The following is a 15,892-nucleotide window of genomic DNA, read 5'->3' on the forward strand; positions in this document are numbered from 1 at the left end:
CTGTTGACGTTTATTGGTAAACGACAAAACTAGAAATGAATACAAACAACAACGAATGATGAACAAAATGTGATCGACGAAAATACTGAGAAAATGGAACAAGAAGATTTTCTGACGCAGGTTAAACATTATCAGTTCATTTGTTGACAAACAGAATTACTTCCTCATTTACGTAAACACCAACATCCGTATATTTATATAAAAGAGATTTTGTACTAAATATAAGTCTGTGGGCGGCACGGTGGTGTAGTGGTTAGCGCTGTCACCTCACAGCAAGAAGGTCCTGGGTTCGAGCCCCGGGGCCGGCGAGGGCCCTTCTGTGTGGAGTTTGCATGTTCTCCCCGTGTCCGCGTGGGTTTCCTCCGGGTGCTCCGGTTTCCCCCACAGTCCAAAGACATGCAGGTTAGGTTAACTGGTGACTCTAAATTGAGCGTAGGTGTGAATGTGAGTGTGAATAGTTGTCTGTGTCTATGTGTCAGCCCTGTGATGACCTGGCGACTTGTCCAGGGTGTACCCCGCCTTTCACCCGTAGTCAGCTGGGATAGGCTCCAGCTTGCCTGCGACCCTGTAGAAGGATAAAGCGGCTAGAGATAATGAGATGAGATGAGATATAAGTCTGTGCAAAACAAATTTTCAAGTAAAACTATGTTTTGTTAACTTAATACCACATACTGATTATCTCATCTCATCTCATTATCTCTAGCCGCTTTATCCTTCTACAGGGTCGCAGGCAAGCTGGAGCCTATCCCAGCTGACTACGGGTGAAAGGCGGGGTACACCCTGGACAAGTCGCCAGGTCATCACAGGGCTGACACATAGACACAGACAACCATTCACACTCACATTCACACCTACGGTCAATTTAGAGTCACCAGTTAACCTAACCTGCATGTCTTTGGACTGTGGGGGAAACCGGAGCACCCGGAGGAAACCCACGCGGACACGGGGAGAACATGCAAACTCCACACAGAAAGGCCCTCGCCGGCCCCAGGGCTCGAACCCAGGACCTTCTTGCTGTGAGGCGACAGCGCTAACCACTACACCACCGTGCCGCCCACATACTGATTATTATTTTTTTAAATAATCAATCATCTGGGTGTCGATAATTGTGGACAAAGGTGTCGATAATTCTGGAACGGTGTCACATGATCTGATATGCTAAGTAATCGAGAACTCTTTTTTTTTCCCAGTGGAAGTCTGAGTAATTATTCATGCACAGTTTACATATTGAAAGTCTTTTCTACTTTTGCAACGACCAAAACATCGTTAAGATGTTGATCATTGTAGCTGCCGCCCTAATAATAATCATCATCATCAAACTGGAATTCCAGTATAATGCTTATTAGTGCCGAATATAATAAAAGTTAATATGTAAATAAACCTGTTTTCTGTAAAAAGGAAAAAAGATTAGAGTAAATCAATAAATTAATGAATTAAATGTCCATGTGAGCTTGTTACAGAACTGGATCAGAGCTGTGCTTTGGATCTTCCGATATCCAAGTCATTTTCTGCTAATACTGGCCCGATATCGGATCAGTACCAGGATCTCTAACAGGTATAGGCAGGAGATAGATAATGCTTTCATAAGCCCTACATTCACCAAATCTGTGCTTTTATTACACATCCTACTCCAGGTATATCCTCAATGTCACTTGCTATCTTAGAGGGGCAATTAAAGCCCACCGTGACACTCACTCACTCTCCCTCCCTCTCTCTCTCTCTCTGACACACACATATTGAAGAGGGCACTGGGAGCAGACGCCTCAAAAGGCTTTATTAAATCTTTAATAAACCCACCCTACCAACACGGCACTTGCTTTAAAAAATAAATATAATCCACACACACGTAGACAATCTTCCTGCGATATGATTGATCCAATAAGATTTGATTATCTGGGCCATTCTACGATAATCCATCTCAGGCTTTGCTCCCTTCAGAGTGCACTTTCTACCCTTCACCACAACACCAGAACAAAAAAAACAATCAGCCTAAGACGTCAATCATACTGCACAAACACAGTAAAAAGCAGGCACAAAGAAGGAGAAGAATAAGGAGAAGGAGGAGGCAGCCCATGGCCCCTTGCTCTAGCGTCAAAGCCCCTCCCTGCCCCCAACCATCCACATCTAAGGAAGGGCAGACGGAGCAGTGCGCTGCTTCAGAAGTCAGGAGCTAATGAGCGCTGTCCCTAAGGATCGAGCGAGGCCAGGGATTCAAACGCCTCGTCATCTTCTCAGCTCTTCTTTTCATGTTTCTTTCTTAAAGCGCAGAAAGATGCTCCTTTAACAGGTCAAGCTTACTACGGACTTGGCCCTCTGCATCTTCGCGGTTCCACTTTCGTCCATTTCCTCTCATGGTGAATACTTAATAAGATCAAAATTATTCACTTCGAGGAATAATCGAAAAATCTCGGTCTGTCCGCTCCCGAGGGAGAGAGTGCCCTTTCCACACCTCAACCCCATGAACTGGGATATACTGTATTTCTTTGTCTCTAATGGGTTTTTTTTCTTCCCTTCGTTAACATTATAAACATGGAAAAAAAACCACGCTAATTCATTCCTTATTTATTAATACAGTTCCTGTACTATATAACATGTTGCTTTCTCGTGTAATTAACTTTAGTTTTGTGTCACTCTCGGAAAAACCACAGGCACCAAGTCGAGGAAGGCGTCTTGGTTAATTCAGTGACAGCATGCTCTATTAGCATGCATCCGCTAATTAATGATTCTGGAGTATTTACTGAGACTGCGTGACGTTTGATGCTGGTCTCGTTAACATCCATTTCCAGCAGTGTGAAAAGGCTCAAAGGGTTTTTTTTTTTTTTAATTTTTGGAATTGCGCATTAACAATCAAAAAGAATAATGCAAGGCGCTCGATACTGCACTCAATATCACTGTGCGTTTCAAAGGAAAGCTGAAACATTTATGGGCGTATCATCCATTATAATGGCTGTGAAATGTGAGTGCCTAAGCCCTCCCTCTGCAATTTTCTTCTGAAAATGATACAGACAGACAGACAGAGAAACCAGAACAAGAGGACAATTTCACACAAATCTTCCATAATTCGTGCGTACAGAAGAGATTTTTTTTCCCCCCATAGGTGTTGACTGCTGTCTATTGTACTATAAATAATGCATGTAAACAACCCCCCCCGGTCTCTCTCACCGTGTTATCGTTCCGTACTGATTAAAAAGGTCAAGCTTGCGATGTTTTCTGCTGCGTTTCCCAAATTAGCTTGAAGCTAATGAGTGAACTGAGAACACATGCACTTTTCTAACAACTCAAACATCCTTGCTGAAACAAGATGAAGGGAAAAAGTGTCCATTTTTGGCAACCCCTTCTCTTTTCCTCGGCAGGTCGCACTGTTTGACCTGATGTCTGACGCACAGCGGGGCAAAGGACGAGGAATGCGACATTACATTTCAGCAGAATTATTGTTCTTCTCCTGTATGATATTCTCTTTATTACAGTAACACACTTTCTTGCTCAAAGCCAGTGTTGAGAAACTAATCCATTATTATGTCCTAAAGTGCAAAAAGACGGATTTAGAAACAATCTGTCTTCTGCAGTGAGGCCTGAGGAATATGAACGCTTGGAAATCATATAGAGCTCGCACTCCAATCTGGGGGGGGAGGGGTTTGAGTATAGGAGTCTCACTGTGTGTCTTAGTTTTTCAGTCAAAGCATGACTGAGGAAAAACTGGCTCTATTTATATTTACTTCATTAAGAAGTTCTTGAGGCTATATCATTATCGGTCACTGCTGCTGCCGCTGCTGCGGTAGACAAAATGGGTAACAAGAGAAAGTAGGTCAAGGATGTGTTTCAATCCTTCACTTCTTTTTTTGCATTGCTTGGAAATCAGAAGGATAAAAAAAGATCTTGCAGTCAAAGATATTCTTGAGGTCTTCCATTTTCCACATGTAATAATGTTTAGATTATGGTTTTGTCCCACCAGTGAGTAATCAGATTGGTGTGCTTTCTACTGATGTATTATAGAAAACCTCTGATTGGACCTCTCTATATCGTTGTCCTGATGAGTTCAAATCCCAATGATGCCATGATCATGTGTGGTCAAAAGCCACCAGAGTCAATTTGGCTTTATTCTCTGGGTGGGAGACGAGGCATACTCTCTCTGGGTGGGAGACGAGGCATACTCTCTCTGGGTGGGAGACGAGGCATACTCTCTCTGGGTGGGAGACGAGGCACACTCTCTCTGGGTGGGAGACGAGGCACACTCTCTCTGGGTGGGAGACGAGTTATATTCTCTCTGGGTGGAAGATTAGGTATACTCTCTGGGTGGGAGATTAGGTATACTCTCTCTGTTGGTGGGAGACGAGGTACGCCCTCTCTGGGTGGGAGACGAGGTACGCTCTCTCTGGGTGGGAGACGAGGTACGCTCTCTCTGGGTGGGAGACGAGGTACGCTCTCTCTGGGTGGGAGACGAGGTACGCTCTCTCTGGGTGGGAGACGAGGTACGCTCTCTCTGGGTGGGAGACGAGGTACGCTCTCTCTGGGTGGGAGACGAGGTACGCTCTCTCTGGGTGGGAGACGAGGTACGCTCTCTCTGGGTGGGAGACGAGGTACGCTCTCTCTGGGTGGGAGACGAGGTACGCTCTCTCTGGGTGGGAGACGAGGTACGCTCTCTCTGGGTGGGAGACGAGGTACGCTCTCTCTGGGTGGGAGACGAGGTACGCTCTCTCTGGGTGGGAGACGAGGTACGCTCTCTCTGGGTGGGAGACGAGGTACGCTCTCTCTGGGTGGGAGACGAGGTACGCTCTCTCTGGGTGGGAGACGAGGTACGCTCTCTCTGGGTGGGAGACGAGGTACGCTCTCTCTGGGTGGGAGACGAGGTACGCTCTCTCTGGGTGGGAGACGAGGTACGCTCTCTCTGGGTGGGAGACGAGGTACGCTCTCTCTGGGTGGGAGACTAGGTACGCTCTCTCTGGGTGGGAGACGAGGTACGCTCTCTCTGGGTGGGAGACGAGGTACGCTCTCTCTGGGTGGGAGACGAGGTACGCTCTCTCTGGGTGGGAGACGAGGTACGCTCTCTCTGGGTGGGAGACGAGGTACGCTCTCTCTGGGTGGGAGACGAGGTACGCTCTCTCTGGGTGGGAGACGAGGTACGCTCTCTCTGGGTGGGAGACGAGGTACGCGCTCTCTGGGTGGGAGACGAGGTACGCGCTCTCTGGGTGGGAGACGAGGTACGCTCTCTCTGGGTGGGAGACGAGGTACGCTCTCTCTGGGTGGGAGACGAGGTACGCTCTCTCTGGGTGGGAGACGAGGTACGCTCTCTCTGGGTGGGAGACGAGGTACGCTCTCTCTGGGTGGGAGACGAGGTACGCTCTCTCTGGGTGGGAGACGAGGTACGCTCTCTCTGGGTGGGAGACGAGGTACACTCTGTTGGTGGGAGACGAGGTATGCTCTCTCTGGGTAGGAGACGAGGTATGCTCTCTCTGGGTGGGAGATTAGGTATGCTCTCTCTGGGTGGGAGACGAGGTATGCTCTCTCTGGTTGGGAGACGAGGTATGCTCTCTCTGGGTGGGAGACGAGGTATGCTCTCTCTGGGTGGGAGACGAGGTATGCTCTCTCTGGGTGGGAGACGAGGTATGCTCTCTCTGGGTGGGAGACGAGGTACACTCTGTTGGTGGGAGACGAGGTATGCTCTCTCTGGGTAGGAGACGAGGTATGCTCTCTCTGGCTGGGAGATTAGGTATGCTCTCTCTGGGTTGGAGACGAGGTATGCTCTCTCTGGGTGGGAGACGAGGTACGCTCTCTCTGGGTGGGAGACGAGGTACGCTCTCTCTGGGTGGGAGACGAGGTACGCTCTCTCTGGGTGGGAGACGAGGTACGCTCTCTCTGGGTGGGAGATGAGGTATGCTCTCTCTGGGTGGGAGACGAGGTACGCTCTCTCTGGGTGGGAGACGAGGTACGCTCTCTCTGGGTGGGGTACGAGGTACGCTCTCTCTGGGTGGGAGATGAGGTATGCTCTCTCTGGGTGGGAGACGAGGTACGCTCTCTCTGGGTGGGAGACGAGGTACGCTCTCTCTGGGTGGGAGACGAGGTACGCTCTCTCTGGGTGGGGTACGAGGTACGCTCTCTCTGGGTGGGAGATGAGGTACGCTCTCTCTGGGTGGGAGACGAGGTACGCTCTCTCTGGGTGGGAGACGAGGTACGCTCTCTCTGGGTGGGGTACGAGGTACGCTCTCTCTGGGTGGGAGATGAGGTATGCTCTCTCTGGGTGGGAGACGAGGTACGCTCTCTCTGCTATCACTGACAGCCACAGCAGCCAATCATGGTTAACTGTGAGCTGATGTATGTGGAAGAGGGCAGACAGCACTTTCCTCGAAGTGTGTTACGCTGCCTTGTGCAGCAGCAGTTTGAAAAGATATGGTTGTCTTGAAGTAAGCACGTGTTTGCCTTCATCCTCCAGTTGTTAGCTGCTGTGTGATTGGGGAGAGGTGGCTGGTGGGTGAAAATTAACAGATGGCCAAATTGGGGAGAAGAGGAAAATACAGTTAAATTAAATGATAACAGAGATATTTTAGATGTAGATACACGCTCACCAGCCACTTTATTAGGTACACCCATACACCACCTGTTTTATGCAGTTCTCTAATCAGCCAATCCCTTGACAGCAGCACAATTTATAAACTCATGCAGATATAAATCAAGAGCTTCAGTTAATGTCCACTTTAAACATCAGAATGGGAAAAATTGTGATCTCCAAGTGTGACTTTCACTGTGGCATGGGTGTTGGTGCCAGATGGACTGGTTTGAGTATTGAGTATTTATCGTGCTGCTCTGAATGTTTCTTGGAAGAGCCACACCACTAACAAACAACTCTATGGTGGCCTACCACAGATCTCATTGGTCATTCGTAACCGCCGTCTGGCCTTTGCTGGCCATGTGATGCGCCATGATGAGATGGCCGCCAAGGTCCTTCTATGGCTACCAGATAACAAATGAAGACGTGGTCGACCGTCGCTGACCCTTAAGAAGCTGGCTGAGGAAAATGTTGGCCTGCAAAATGTGACCCCTCACCGAATCCAGGGACGCATGTCGGCCGAAACGAATCCGAGATAATCGCAAAAGAAGCTTTTTTTTTCGAAATTTGTGATTTTTGTTTTTTTCCATCATGTGCAAGTTGAGATCTTGAAGAATCCAATCAGTATTTCAGATAATAGATTGTTTTGTTGGAAAAGCATACATTTTTTGTTGCAAATTGTCTCGTTTTTGTCAGGACTGTAGCCTGCTGGGGGGTGTGGGTAAATTACCATATGGGCCATTCACATGATGATTTAAGTCTTTTGGGGTTTTTTTTTTCGCGAATCAGCTGTATGATACGGGCTGAGCGCATGGCTACTTAGCTGCATACAGGCGTGTAATTTCACTATGGAATGAGTTACTAAACAAAGCGCAGAGGAGCTGAAACACCGCGAAGCAAACAGACACACGGTATTTACATCGGAGATAACCATTTCTAGCAAAAAAACCCGCAACCTCGTTTTCCAGATTGAATGGAATACTTGAATGATCGGATGATACACGGACCGTTCTAGGACTACATTCCATCGGAGGCATTGGTGTGTGCAAGGCGACGTTTCTCTTTCTGATGGGGTAAGTTTATTAATCTAAGGCTGTGTGGTTATTTTTGCATGTAACGGAGAGTGTTGTGGTTTGGTTAAGCCTAGGTCACAACTGGACGTACGATTTTTTGGCCGTGCGATTTTTGGCGTTTCCCAAATCGCTGCGGTTTTTTTTTTGTTCACGGAGAAAGATGCGCGTTGGCCGTAAGTTTGTCTTGCAACCTGAAAAAAACATAAGCGCCCGTAGAGTTTGTTTGACATGACAAAGAACCTCTGCGGCCGGTCTGCGGCTCGAAAATCAGCACATCACACGCGCGCTCTCGTGCGTTTCATGCACGCTCTCTGTGCGTTTCTTGCGTTTTTTGCATGTAGACCGGCCATAGGAGCACGTACTGTACGGCCGGTTGTGACCGAGGCTTTACATGAAACTAGCGTTGTGTTAGTTATGTTATCATTGTGCTACCTTTCTTTCTTACGGTGTGAGTAATTTTTTAACCACAAAACGTTAAAGTATACTTTAGGACTTATTTTTGTATTTCATAATTGTGTTGGGCATACTTTGCATGGAAGGGAAATTGACGTGGTGATCTTTGTTTACATGAAAGTAGCATCGTGCTAGCTAGTAGGGGGTTGGGCTTTCCTTAATATCATGCAAATGAGCACCATTATGTGCCCGCCCTACACCCAGAGTAGCTGGGATGGAAAACTTTGAGGGCGATTTTCTCCCTTTTCTGTTTTAAGAAGTATACACTTTCAAAAGGCCACACATTCTTCAAATATTGTCAGATCTCCACATGGAAGGCATCATTGGAAAGCTTAGAAACTGTACTTTCTGAATCTGTCAATAACTCAAAATGCCCCCGGGCGGACATGTGTCCCTGGATTCTGTGATCTGCCACAAATGAAGATCTCCTGTCTGCCATGCTTGACCGAACTATCTGGAAAGACTTCATAGTGTCACCAACAGGTCTTGGATGACACGGAATGGAACGGAGTATTTCAGAAAATGCTGATCTTCTGGCGTTTTCACACACACACACACAACAATCTCTAGAGTTTACACAGAATGGTGCAAAAAACAAAAATCGAGTGAGCGACAGTTCTGTGGGTCGAAACAAATACCTTGTTGATAAGACAGGTCAGAGAAAATGGACAGATTGGTTCCAGCTGCCAGGAAGAATATAGTAACTCATATAATCACTCTTTACAACCATGATGAGCAGAAAAGCATCTCAGCATGCAATGGCAGAACACCACACTGGGTTCCACTCCTGCCAGCCAAGAACAGGGATCTTAGAATCAAGAACAAGTTCCTATTAAAGTGGCCGGTGAGTGTGTGTGTATGCTCCATATCAAGGATGGATGAAATAAAGATTTTTGAGGTTTGGCTTAATCCACTTGCATGACATTTTCAGCAACCTCAAAAGAATCAATCCATGACAATCTGCCTGGCCCAGTCTAGTAACAACTACAGCAGGCATTATAAAGGCCCAAAGCTTCGAAGGCGTGTGCTTAAGACGCACCTTGAATGTGATACAGGAGCATCTTCATGCTGCGATGAGTCGGCCCAGAAAAAACGACTGTGGAAAGCACAGCGGTGACATTATCATTGCTCACAGAAGCCGGCGAGCAAGCTGGGGACGCAAACCATTTTAGAAGAATCGCTTTAGAGGATTATTTCAGCAGCAACCTCAGGAAGTCGCAAACACACCGGGAAGTGTGCGAGTGTGTGAAGGAGGATAAAACCTGACCTATTCTTGAACGGCACATTTCAATCAAGGCCTCATTCAGAGGTCTGCACATCTAGAGGCCTAATTTAGTTCTGCGACTGCATCAACACAGGAATATGACACAATTCTCCTGAGCTTCTGTTCCCTTTCCCATGCATATTCATCTCTGTCTCTTACCTCTGCTGAAGCCCTAAATAAGGCCCTTACACTTACACACACACACATTCTTTGCCCGAGTCATAATGAACCACTCATTCTTGATTCTTTGCCAACAATGGAGTCTTCTAAAGAAATCTTTCAGTTAGGGAGGACTAGGGTGGGAAAATGATTGCTGCTCAAGTCCCATTTTTACTGAATTCCTGATGCAGTCATCACCGCTAACAAGACTACAGGTGCTGCAGGAATGCAGGATGGAATGCCTGAACGCAGCGAGACGAGCCATAGAAAAGAAAGTAAATCAGGATCGTGTGACAGTCAGGAAGGAGAGCAGACGTGCAAAATCTCCCTGCTCTTACTTTTACACCTCACTTTTTTATTTTTAAAAAAATCTTTCTTTCCTCCTCTCCCGAGTCCTGCTGCGCTGCACACTGAGGACTAAAGATCTTCTCGTGCCTCACCAGAACTCTAACCCTCGCTGCACAGACAGCCCCCTGTACAGTTCCTGCATTAGTGGTCTGAGATTGTGGGAATTCTCCTGGCAAGGAAGTGTCATGGTGTAACTGTCTCGACTGGGACATCAGCTATCATACAAGACATGAACGTTCTGGTGTCGTCTTGTGCAGGACCATCTGCTAAGGATGTTTAATTGACAATAGCGTTGTCTTACAACTTGACAGCGGGAGACAGAAGGACGGGGAATAAAGGCTCGTGCTGTTGTATGCTTTTCAATTAGCCGTGTTCTTAATTGGATTGCAGGCAAAAGCACCTACCTGTCTGCCTGCCTCACTACGTTTCTATACACAGGGATGGAAAAATTATATATTTATTAGCCAACCCACTGCTCCAATATAGGGCCCAGTCCTGCATTTCAGTTGCTGAGTAGGATGTAAAAAAAACGGTAGATAATCAGCTTGAGACAACTGATGATGGTATCAAGCTATCCATCATGATGGCGATCAAATCTTTGCTTGTCCAACAGATAAACCCACGCTAGTGTTAAACAACACATCAGAAGAACTTTATGGAGAACTTCGACGGATCTCAGAAACCATCCAAAAATACAGACTGAGATTCGCAGGCCATTGTTGGCGCAGCAAAGAGGAACTTGTAGCTGATGTGCTCTTATGGCAACCACCTCATGGGAGACGTGCCAGAGGAAAAATGTAAATCGACCAATCACTTGAGGATACTGGGCTCACATATGATGAACTCCAAAGTGCCATGGCCAACAGAGATGATTGGAAGACTTGTGTCAAGGGATGCTGAGCAAAGTCCTTGTTGCAGTAGTAGCAGTAGTTACTATCATACCCATAGATCACTTCGTAACACAAACATGCTACTGTATGGGAATAAGGTTGGCTCTAAGATTGAGAGTACCGGTTGAGAGTACGCTGTATGCATTCTGGCTGCCGCTTCTCACCGTAGCTTTATATTTTATTTTGTTTCCCTTTTGTTTTTCTTTTTTGCGTTTGTATAATTTGATGTTTGTTTTTTGTTTGAGTGTTTTGTCTGCCGGTTGTGGTGTAGGTCCGGACCCAATTTTGGCGTTGGTTCCCTCAAGGCCTTAGCCTGGGAAATCCCATGCTGCTTTGCACAATCGTTCCGATCTGAAAAGACAGCATGGAAACTATGGTCTAAAGGCTCGCCTGAGTTAGGGAGCCAGTCAGAGAGTGGGGAGGGGTGGAAAGACGGTGACGCGTACTACTCGACAAACGGAAGCTTGTAGTTTAAATGTGAAAATATTTCATATTGAATTTCACAATTCAAAGTGTGGTTTTTTGCTAATATTAAGTGAAGGCTATTTGCCATGTGATATTTAAGTTTTTCAGAAGTGTTCTTAGAGAACTAAGATTAAGTTTAAACTACATTCTCAGTTGTGTAAATGCATTTTGAGCCACTTGAGCATATTGCTACAGACATGTAAAGCATATGATACTTTTGTTTGAGCGTACCTCTATTGAAAAGAAGAGTGTTATATTTCAACACAAAGACATTTAAGAAGCTTGTAGTTTATTTGGGACTGTTTACGGATCACATTTAACATGGCGGCGAGCGATACGAATCAAACTTTCGATCAAGCTTTAGACACTGTTCTGAATAGTTTAGAGCGAAAGTTTGTTTTAAAAAAAAATTACAGCGTTTGGCGTTACAGTCTTTCTTCGCCTCTTCGTCGCTCTAACTACGTCACCGGGTACAACTGCCATGATTGGCCATGGGCTACGTATACGCCAAATGATAGACATTCGCAACGTCCAATAAACGGCCGTTGACAATCGTAAACCACACCTCCCCTATGAGAAATTCAATAGGCGGATTCCAGACCATATTTCACTTGTGATATGGTCTGGTGTTAACCAGACTATCAAGGCCTTGGTTCGCCATGGGTGATGCCTGTGCTCCTTGTTACGGACTACAGTGAGCTCGTTGCTCTTTTAACATCGTGGTTGTCCAGCGGTCTGTGCGGCGGTGCTTTTGGGCTTGGCACGGTGTTCCGAGCGATGTTGCCTGGCGGCGGCGCAGCGGCTGTGCAGTCGGTATGGGACTTGTTTTTGTGTGCCTTTTGGTGGGACTGTAGCTGCTACACCATTGGAATGACATCCTGACCTTCGGTATAAGAAAGGCGCTATATAAAGTTAACTGATTATTATTACTATAAAATGTATGGATGTATGTAGCCTTCCACACATGGGATGCCTTTGCAAATCTTGGTCTTAAATTAAGAAATGATACTTAATTCTATTGTACACAATAAGTTAGCTAGCTAGCTAGTAAAGTGCATTCAAGGAAACATGAGCACACTGACGCTCGCCAATGTTTCCGGTTGTCCCGAGTGCCCAAGCTAGTGATCTGCCCATCCTGCCCTGATACACACTACAATCACTCTCTGCGTGCTCAGAATGTACGTGATAGTGTGCTATTCTTCGAATAAGTAAGGTTTTCGGAATATACTCTTTTCACCACAGCCATGTTTGACACATATAGTCCACAACAAATGATCCCTATCCTCAAGATATAGATCTCCTCACAGAACTGAACCAAAACTCCTGACCTCAGATCCTCCAAACACATTTATCAGACATCAGACAACAGCCCTGCACTCATTACATACTGTACACCCTTTCCCAAGGATCTCTCCATACGATGTGCGTTATCTTTCCCTTGATCCTTCTGATCCGTAATGATTTTAACGCTGTCTTCTTCCGTGGGTCACCCCTACCTACTACATATAGTGTCACTTATCTTAATTCGAAATCGCCCAGGTGTAAGTAGACTAAGTAGCCGATAATTATGATTTCAACTCTTCCTGCTTTCTCAGGGGCCACGCCTGGCTTCGATTAATCGGATCGGTTCCAGTGAGCGATCAGCAATGAGAGAGTGATCTCCTGTTCTCTGCCCCTTAGGTAAGCAAGTTACTGAAGTCCATGTCACTGCGCAGGACGATAAGCTTAGCCTGACGCCTCTTGCGGAATAGAGAACAGGAGATGCGTCGGTTTCAGATATTCGCTTTCCAAAGGCGAGTCTTTTTGCAGTGTTGGGGGAATCCAAGCGTTTGACGTGGGGAAGATTAAGCACTGTCAGGAGCCCAAGTTCTATATTTGGCAGTTCCCATGTGGCCAGTGGGTCTACAAAGCGTTGCAGATATTGCCACAAATGAGCAACAAGAAAGTCCTCTTGGAACTTGAGAGGCCAGTAAGTCTGGACGAGATGCAGACTGTGGTGAAAATTGGAGGCACGTTACGGAAAGCAGTCAAGCAGATTAATGATTTCTGTAAGGGAACGGAACATAAAGGAGACTAAAGCCTGACCTGTTGAGAATCTATCTATTTTAGAGATTACATGTGTGACCAACGGTCATGATGCTTGTGTATGATAATCTAAAGAGAGCTTATGGCAGAAAAGTGGAGGGCCTGCCTCAGTGATGCCCCAAAGAAAGGACACGTTCTTGACTTTATCCGTGCACACTCCAAAGCCTCTCCGGCGCTCCTTATTTTGGTTACAAAAGATTAATACCTCTAATCTGCTTTTGGTGCTTAGCTGGATAAATGAATGCAGGCTTTTGCGGGCTGAATGACTCTGTTTGTCATTTCTCTCTCTTTTTCCCCCTCTCTCACCTCCTCGCTTTCTCTTTCTGTCATTGCCCAGGGCCACTAACTGCAATAGCCCATCACTCTCCACAGCTGGAAAGACAGTGAAGGACAAATCAAGTGGCACAGCAATCCTTATGCTAATGTGCAGACACAACAAGCAGAGCTTTTCTGCACCAGCCATTTCATAAATGGCCATTTCTTTTTAAAGATTCGTACCGCTCAACACACCGATTCCTCACCGACTATCTTTATTCAGCATTTTTCTCATCATAATACTCCCACAAGGACAAGCAGCATTATAGGAATTAAGGATCAAACATATTTGGAAGAAATGTGATTTTGAAGTGTGATCTTACAGGATCAACTGTGAGCTACTGCTCACGTGCGTATCCCCCCCCCGCTTCTATCAGAATGCAAGCAATCGAAGGAATAGGACACTTATTATGAATGTTGACTTCAACAAATAATGAACCCTGAAACAAGTAAGTAAAGAGCAGTGTCTCTCCCCAGGGATTTCAAATAGCATCCTGATAAACTGCCATTTTGAAATAGCATTTAGCTTCTTGAAATAGCGTCAAAATCCACCTTGTATGTTTCATAAATACATTCAGTCGGTAAACAGGATGTCGATGTGCGACAGACCTGAAAACGGTACACACGGTATAGAACCCCAAGCTGAAGCTCAGTACCAAATATCAAGCAGTTGTGATTTGTAGTTGTTGAGAAAAGTGTTATGAAAATCTAGTAACTCCACCCTATATGTTTCGTAAATACATTCAGTCGGTAAACAGGAAGTCGATGTGCGACAGATCTGAAAACGGTACACACGGTACAGAACCTCAAGCTGAAGCTCAGTACTAAATATCAAGCAGTTGTGATTTGTAGTTGCTATGAAAAAGTTACGAAAATTTTGGAAATCCACACTATATATTTCGGAAATTACTTCGGTAAACAGGTAAATTAAGTCGGTAAACAAGAAGTCGATGTGGGACAGACCTGAAAACGGTATACACGGTATAGAACCCCAAGCTGAAGCTCGGTACCAAATATCAAGCAGTTGTAATTTGTAGTTGCCGAGAAAAGTATTACGAAAATTTTGTAAACTCACCCTATATGTTTCGTAAATACATTCAGTCGGTAAACAGGAAGTCGATGTGCGACAGACCTGAAAACGGTACACACGGTATAGAACCTCAAGCTGAAGCTCAGTACTAAATATCAAGCAGTTGTGATTTGTAGTTGTTGAGAAAAGTGTTATGAAAATCTAGTAACTCCACCCTATATGTTTCGTAAATGCATTCAGTCGGTAAACAGGAAGTTGATGGCGACAGACCTGAAAACGGTACACACGGTATAGAACCCCAAGCTGAAGCTCGGTACCAAATATCAAGCAGTTGTGATTTACAGTTGCTGAGAAAAATGTTACAAAAATTTTGTAAATCCACGCTAGGTTTCGTAAATAAATTGTCAGTAAACAGGAAGTTGATGTACAACAGACCTGAAAACAGGTATATGGTACATGGTATAGAACCCCAAGCTGAAGTTTGGTACCAAGTGACTATGATTTGTGGTTGCTGAGAAAAAGGGTGTTTTTATTGGACGGACAGAGATACGGATGGACAGAGGTAAACCAGTATAACCCCCTCCTTCGGAGCAGGAGTATAATAAAAAATGGCACCACCATTAAACAAAGACCACAGAGAATCAGCAAAGCTCACACACACTCACAAGACGAGCAGAACTGTCTTTATCGAGGGCGGATCTTTGCTAGTCTGAGAAGCAGGCTTTCATTCTTCTCTTCTAAAGCTGAGTCCTGCAGCCTGCCCGCAGGCTATAATGACACGCACTGCGCACTCTACGCCACTCATTTGATCCAGTGCTTGATCTGGCCTCGTAGCCAATCCGACGCGCACAGCTTTCACTTTTGTTATCTTAAAACCTCTAACACATCTGCATCCTCACATCCTTGTACTACAAACGCTGACAGAACCCATCTTAGTCTCTGATCTCTAAAGACTGCGTTCGGCCCAAGACGTCAACCTACGATCCAGATTCATCTTCAGCTGTGGCTCGAGTGAGACTACCACCCGCATTTAATAAGGTGCACTGACCATACTGGATCTCGTGTTTGTGATTGTTAGACCACAGTTAGGCTTGGCTCATATGGGGCTTTCATGCAAGAAGCTTTCATCCTCAAGTTGAACAAACAGAGAACATAACTAGTGCCTTGTCTGGACTCTTCTGACGGTAGCATGTACGTTCAGCATGAAGGGAGCGATATTCGCTCAATTCCTTTTCCTTAATGCTGACGATTCGCTTGCACAACGAGCCT

The 15,892-nt window shown here is 45.8% G+C and overlaps 1 protein-coding gene across 5 annotated transcripts in view; it reads right to left on the reverse strand.

Annotated features, from left to right (window-relative positions):
• Window positions 1-15,892, reverse strand: part of ttc28 (tetratricopeptide repeat domain 28) — a 473,297-nt gene that overhangs the window by 223,426 nt on the left and 233,979 nt on the right. The gene's annotated exons all lie outside the window — the stretch shown is intronic.

Source organism: Neoarius graeffei, chromosome 25 (genome assembly GCF_027579695.1).
Source record: "Neoarius graeffei isolate fNeoGra1 chromosome 25, fNeoGra1.pri, whole genome shotgun sequence".
NCBI lineage: Eukaryota > Metazoa > Chordata > Actinopteri > Siluriformes > Ariidae > Neoarius > Neoarius graeffei.